Here is a 7,901-nt window from a genome sequence, read left to right on the forward strand (position 1 = left end):
AGTTTCCATAAGTAATGTAGTATATCATGTTTAGGTTTGTTGGTTTCCATTCCTGGTTGGTTGATTTAAAAGTCAAAGATGAACGTTTTGGAAGTTGTAGTAATATTGAAGTTTTGAATTTTATTCCTATTTTGTATGTTTTTTTATATCTTAAGTTATTCGACTTTATCAACATTGACAGAAAAAAAGACATAAGAACTACGAACTCTAACTCTTGATTCCCGCCTACATGTTGCACCCATTTAATTCAATTTTAATGGCAATTTGAATTTGGCCATTAAATCTTTCTTTAATACAAAGAACAGTTCTATAGTAATTGATTAATCATTTTAATTCCAGCGCTAGAAAGTAAATTATCATTAATTCCAGCTCTTGAAAAAAGAGGGGTAGACGATATTTTCTAGTTAAATCGAACTTTCAAGAATCACCATATTTTGAAATAGTCTTAAATATCATAAAATGTATCTCATATCTTTTCTTATGTTATACGCAAATAAATAAATCATATATAAATTAATAAAATACAATTATTTAGTTGTAAATAGCTTTAAAATTGGTGAAAAATCTTTGGCATTAATTTGTAAAATGACAGTCCATGAAACATGTAAAAAGGAATTTTTGTTTCACGGGGGGTAAAGATGTTTTAAAAATATTTTCCGTTTTCCGTTGATTTCTATAGTGAAAAACAAAAGTTTTACCAAAATTACAGAGTTATCTCTCTTTTGTATCCCAAACAAGTAACGTTTTATGAAAATTCATATAAATATCTATGAATATTTCGAAAATCATTCGAATATGTTAACTATAAAGATTTCGAAAATCATTCGAATATGTTAACTTTTGAGAATATTGACTTAGAGGTAGGCGGGAGAACAATACTATCGTTCGTAGTTCTTTATTAATTTTTAATAGTGGGAATGTTGGTTGATAGAAGATCTGGTAAGATCAATGTTTTGTGTGTGGTATTTGATTGTGTTTTCTGTGTAAACAAAGTGTTTTGCACTTATGAATATGATAAATATTGATTTATTTTTTTTATTTTGCAAAACTGATCTGCAAAAGATAGCAGTATTTTGAGCACCATCTTGTAAACGAACAAAAATATTGTACAGTGACATGTTATTGGCTAAAAAAATTCGGTGCCATTATATAAACATTTAGTCAATCGTTCATAAGAACGAGAGAATCGCGATATTTTTTGAAGTAGAATAAGCACTAAAACTTGCTATAAGTAGCTATATAACAAACTGGAGTTTTAAGATAACTTTACTTTCACTCTTTAAGTCTCTGTTTTTTCACGTTCTGCATAGTAACACAAAGCCTTGCTCTCCTCAGTGGCATATTTAATACACATGTCTTCCAGGTCCTTTCTTTCTAGACATCTTAGTAGAAGCTGCATAATCACTACATCGGTACTGCTAAAATAATTATGAGTCAGAAGAAAGCTGAAGAGGTCCAACAGATTCAAAATTTTGTCCGATTCTTCTATCCCGTATCCTGGAAGATCTATGAATGAAGAATCTGATATGTATTTTTAGCTTTAGAACATTTAACTTTTTGGAATGATAGTTCAAGGATAAAAATATTTATAGAGTTTGTGACCAGTTCTGTTTATATTATTTTTTTATGAAAATTCAAGAGATCAAGAACAATACATACTCAGACATAGTAAATGATGTTTTATTAATGGTAAATCGCTTTCTTTCAATGATTTTCGAATACGTTCAGTTAGACGTAGAAACTGTATTTTAGAGGGACCATCCTCATAAAACTGAAGCTTCTTATCTGTAAAACACAAATAGCAATATGAATGAAACGATTCAATTTTGACTATATATTTCTTAAAAGAATATGCTTTAAAAACAATTATGTTCTTCATTAATATGTTCAACCGTCTCCCTTTCACAAGATGCTCGAAATGAATGGAAAATGAGATGTAATGACTTATCTATTTTTTATGAAACGTCCCATTTGAGAATTATTTTACATACATGTATATATATTAAATAATACTATTGATTTTCATATTTTTGATACTTTGAAGACAGAAAATATGAAATGATTTTAATCTAATTGTATCTTAAATGATACAAGGTATCTCCGTCTTTAGAAATTTGTAACTTTACAAGCCCTTGTTTTGATTTTTCTTTGAATTTTGAAGTGGTACGAGGGTCATTCAAAAAGTTCGTAGACTTTTGTCATAACTTTTTTATTTAACGTCATATAACAACCGAATTTGGTACACATATTTTAGGGACAGATTCAAATATTTTGAGTAAAAAAATGGAATATATCTTGATGTTTACAAAAATTATCAAAGATTTAAGAAGGAAAAAATAGAGTCACGGAGCAGGGTCAAAATTGACTTGTGTACTTATGATATACTTTATAAAGTTTAAAGCCATACCTATTATAAATGCTTCTTAAACGAAATAAAATTTATATGTTTAAATTTAGTATTGTTTTATTACATCATATACTTAAAGGTTTTGAAATACATCGCTTTCTTTAAAAGATATAGATGTCTAATGACAGATAGACTTGATTTAAAAAAGCAAAAAATCATGACGTCGAAGGACGTCACGGAGCAGTGAGTAGCAATAAAATGATGATTTCCATTCGGGAAACCTCTAAAGCAAACTCTGAAAATGTTGTAGGAACCAGGAAATATATGGAAAATGAGCCGTGTACCTGTATATAATAGAAAAGACAATTTTTGAGTGGTAGAGACTTTAAATCGGACGAAGGACGATCTGCAAAGAAACATATATTAATTAATAATCTTGTCAAAAGAGTAAGTGACTTCATGAAACGTGCTATATGGAACTTGTGAAAGCATAGTTGCCAGTAAAGAATTTGAAAACAACCACAATCCAACTTTAAGTACTTAAATAATTCTTGGCAAACTAGGTACCTAGTCAAGTGTTATGGATATGTTTTAATGAAAGGGGAAGTTGTTACAAAAACGTAATCAAATGAAAAGGCAGAGTAAACTTTAGGAAACTTTTTCGACGTTGTTTTTGACGTTACAATGTTTTAACCGTGCTCCGTGGCGATAAAACATGTAGCTTTTAAAACTGGCTAACAGGAATTCCATGTAATCAAATGGAATGAAACTTCACACATCGATAAAATAAATGTTTTTACATTTGAAAATGTGTCGAACATTAATCTTGTAAAAATAATATGATCGGGAGGAACATTGTCTACGTATTTTTTGAATGACCCTCGTATAGTGGTAATATATACCCCATTATAGAACTACCATTAATCCATCTCCAGCATCTGGTAGATAAATATCCAAGGAGACCAGACGTGTTTTTACAGCTCTGGCTTATACTTAGCATTAACAATGGAATGAAAATCGGTTTGAGTGATAGTTCTAGCCTCTTCAATTTTATTTTGGATTTTCAAGATCATTTATTGTAATGTAAGATATAGAGATAACGAACAGTATTCAAGATCAAAGTCCATAAAACAATACAAAAAAGGAACAGAGCAAACACGGTTCTCCGAAACATCAGCGATGCGATCAGGTGGAAGAGTGAGCATCCCCTGCAGACCGTGCACCCACCCTGTGCTCAATAATGATCAGGAAATAACAGAAATATCCCTCATCAATTCAGTGTATAAATAATGGACTAACAATCAGTAAGAAAAATGTCAGTCAGCATATGTAGTTGCTGACAAGGACATTGTATGCACAATAGTACTTTCGAAATAATTACTTTAAACGAGACTGCTGATATTCTTTTTTCATCAACTTGTTTGTCAATAATTAACCTCGTTTTAGAAATTCTTTATATGCAGGTAATGAAGGTTTATTGCTGCATAAGTAAGGAAATTTGACGATAGAAAGTTAAAGTCATCACGTTTATGATATAGAGCTTGCTTGTTTGATCATTGTTGTCTTTTTCAAGACCCCCTAAAGTCTTGCTATATGAAAGATGGGTATCCCTACTTTCAAAGACTTCATGAACTGTGCCAATGTCATTTTTGAGAGAAATTTTACCTTGTAAATTGTTGTTATCTTCAAGTTGTTTGCGAATCATGAATACTGAATGAGTGATTTTTTTTTCTTCATGGAGGGGATATACCCCCATTAAGTCCTCCTATTAAGATAATAGCTTTTACTTCATTGTTATTTTTTTAGGGAAATTTACTCTGTACAGTCCTGCTATTTTCAAACTTAGATATTCCCTCTTTATAAAAGTTATAAAATACTGTAGGGGGGGGGGGGATTACCCCGTAATGTCTTACTTTCATCATGTTTTTTTGTTTTTGCTTTGAATACTGTGTATAAAATTGTATCAATGTCATTTTTGAGAGGAAAGAGCTGTCTGTTTGTCTGTTTGTTTTTAACCTTGCCCATAACTTTTGATTTAGTGAAGATATGATTTTCGTATTTCACATGTGTATTTCCTTTGACAAGACCTTTCTTTGGGTACCATTACATTTGACCTTTTGACCTACCTTGATCATGGAGTTTGATCGAGTTTTACACAAAAATTCCAAACTTTTACTTTTGCCATATCATATGAACAGTGGAAACCACGTCATTTGTACTTTGCATATGTATTCTTTATTGGAAGACCTTTGATTTGAACATATTTTATTATATAACAATTATATAAACGGATTGGGCAGCAGGCATAGCCTATATAAGCCCTCTCCACAGGTACAAGGTTAATTAATACACATATAGTAACAGGTTTATATTTCACCAATAAGTTATATATTACTAACATTAAATTGAATGGAATTTAGGAGAAAAAAAATAAAACAAAATAATTAAGTGTGAAGAGAGAAAAAGAAAAAAACAACAATTGAATTTATTTGGAAATAAGAGGGAAAAAATCGAAAATTTATACACGTACAATTAGTGTGTATTTAATTAAGGCAAGAACTGGAATAAATATTTTATAGTTTCACTTCATTTATGAACTCGTTTGGTTTGTGATATATATTTATGAACACAATCAAACGATATCATATTTTTTGCATAAGAAAAATTACTATAACCAAATAATAAAAAAAAATTAGGGATACAGGAAGTTGCAGGTCTATACTAGATATACAATTTAAATGAGCATTTCTTTGCTCAACATAACCTGGGCATTCAAAGAAAAAATGATAAGCATTCTGTATGAAAACCAGTTTTAACATTTTAAACAATCACTTATGAAAGCTTTCTGAGAATCACTATTTAAACTACTAGCATTATTTCTAAACTGACAATGAAGAATATTTAGACTTTAGTTTCCATGAATAAAAAAGCTTATTTGGTGTTCTATAATGAGTCTTTTTAATGGCATTACTGAAAAAAAGATAGTGTTTGAAAATTTCTAATATGGTATGGTAAATTATTACATAGTTTAATTGTACATGGGAGAAAACTATTCATATATGATGTGGTCCTCGTTTGAGGAATAAGAAAAGTAAGACCAGCATTGCTTTTTAATGGGTATGGGGTTTTGGGTGGAATACAGTCTCGGTCGCTATCACTTTCTGTGTCTGAGGTCTATATCAATTGCCACGAGTCCTAATAACCACATATCGACCTACACTGAAGTCCATGATTGTATATGATTTAAGGTCATATATTTTAAATTCAGAATTTTGTGTCAGGAAACTTGTGAAGGAGGGTGAAAAAATACTTTTCAAGCATTTATCCAAGTGCATAAAATTATCTACGCAGATTCTATTTTGTAAAATGAATGTTAATTAGCTAGAAAAATGAGATACAAATACATGTATTGTATATGCATCGACGTGGGACTATGGTGAAGCGGACATATGCATTTGATGCACAAACGCACGATTTCTTTTTTTGCACAAGTTTACAGAGGTGCTAAAAATTTTAACAAGAGGCCCACGGGCCTTATAGGTCACCTGAGTATTGGTAACAACTTTCAAACAATTAAATTTGATTCATGTTTTAAACCAGAGGCCATGAAATTTGCAATTCACAATTTTGAAAGATGTACCATTGCTTACATGTATCATAATTATAGACTTAGCATGCTTACTCTATTTACTTAATACCCAGAGGTAGATCAGGGTATCAAAGAAAAAATGCACTTTCACTTTATGACCAGTTGTGCACCTCATCCCAAAGGAACAACTGACCCTTAGGCCACATATTTCAAAATTTTGCAAATTTTATCATAAAATGGTTGATTAATACCAAAGAGCAAATTTCAAAGCATTAATTTATTTTCAGACTATGTACCCCCCATCCCCGACCCAGGGAGGGAGGGGGCATAAAATAACCAATTTGCTAGATACACGTTTCTTCATCATAAATATATATACTTGGATCAATGGTATAGAAACCATGAGCAAAGGAAAGATTTTCAAAGAATTAATGTATTTTCACTATATAATCAAAAGAGCACCGTCCTGACACCATAACCCTTGACCCTGGGGCAATAAAATTCCCTATTTTGAAAGAGGCGCTTTTGCTCAACATACTTATGCACTTAGTTAGTTTATTTAATACCTAGAGGCAGAGAAGAAGATTTTCAAAGAATTAATGCATTTTCACTATATAATGAATAAAGCCCCGACCTAACACCAGAACCCCTGATCCTGGGGCCATAAAATTCACAATTTTGGTAGAGGACTCAATGCTTATTACCTGCTTGATGTCCAGGAGTAATGGAAAAGATTTTTAAAGATTGCAATAATTTCAGTGGTTTTGGCCCCACCCCTCAGGCCCCAGGGGGGCGGGGACCATAAAATTCATAATCTTTGTTTCCCTTCACCCATAGATGCTGTATACTAAATTTGGTTGAAATTGGTTCAGTGGTTTTAGAGATAGCAATAGGTCACCTGAGTTACTCAGGTGACTTAAAAACCGATTCTTGAGAACAACAAAATTTAAATTTAACTCGAATTCCTTAATCGTCACAAACATAAACAACGATAAAATTGACCTGAAAGTTTGAAAGTTGTACTTGTCTGTAAATTAATTTAACTTGGGAAAATAACATTTGTCGATAAATTGGTATTTTGAACTTTTTAAATACTTAACCCATATTTATTCCAGCAGTCAGATGTGCCTATTGGTGCTTCAGTTGACTTTTTTTTTTACTTTTTGGATATGAGTGTCTCTCCCCTTGCATAAATAATATAATACACCTTCGAGGTTTGTGTGAAGCAAAAACGAATACGTTGGTTCTTGATCTTGAGCCTTTTTACACGCGTTGAGATTGTTTCAATAAGAGTGCACTCGTTACTGCAGACTATTTTCATTGGAAATTATTTCTAGAACAGCTATAATTATTTTTCTGTTGCAATATAGTCACAAGTAGACCGAATTCAAAAGTCAATAACCGTTTTATTAAATGATCAGGAATTTTACAACACTTTTGACACTTTCATTCTTGTTTCCATCAATTATAAACACTCATCATAAAATGAAAAGTGTAACAACACTTTTCAAATGTTGTTATACTTCAACAACTTAACAACTAGTAGTTAAAAAATGGAAAACAATATTATTTATAAACAATCAATACTCAACCATCTACTTTCAAAAGCGTTTAATCTCCTTGGTACTGGCGTCTGACATGTTTACATTCACACCGACACATGCTTTGAAACACGCAATCTTATTGGTCGAAACAAGAGGCCAATGGGCCACATCGCTCACCTGAGAAGCTTTGACCATTCTGTTCTTTACCAGATTTCCCCCTTGTTATACATAATGCATCCCAAACCTACCCCACTGATCATAATTTAGACATTTTGAAATCTACACTACCCCATGATCCTTCCATGGGCACTTATGTTTCAGCTTTTTTGGCCCAGTGGTTCCTGAAAAGAAGATTAATTTTTCAAAGATTTTTCCTATATATTTCTATGTAAAACTTTGATTCCCTATAATGGCCCCACCC

This window comes from Saccostrea cucullata, unplaced genomic scaffold, assembly GCF_032062105.1.
Source record: "Saccostrea cucullata isolate Sc308-1 unplaced genomic scaffold, CSIRO_AGI_Scuc_v1 ctg2260, whole genome shotgun sequence".
Lineage (NCBI taxonomy): Eukaryota > Metazoa > Mollusca > Bivalvia > Ostreida > Ostreidae > Saccostrea > Saccostrea cuccullata.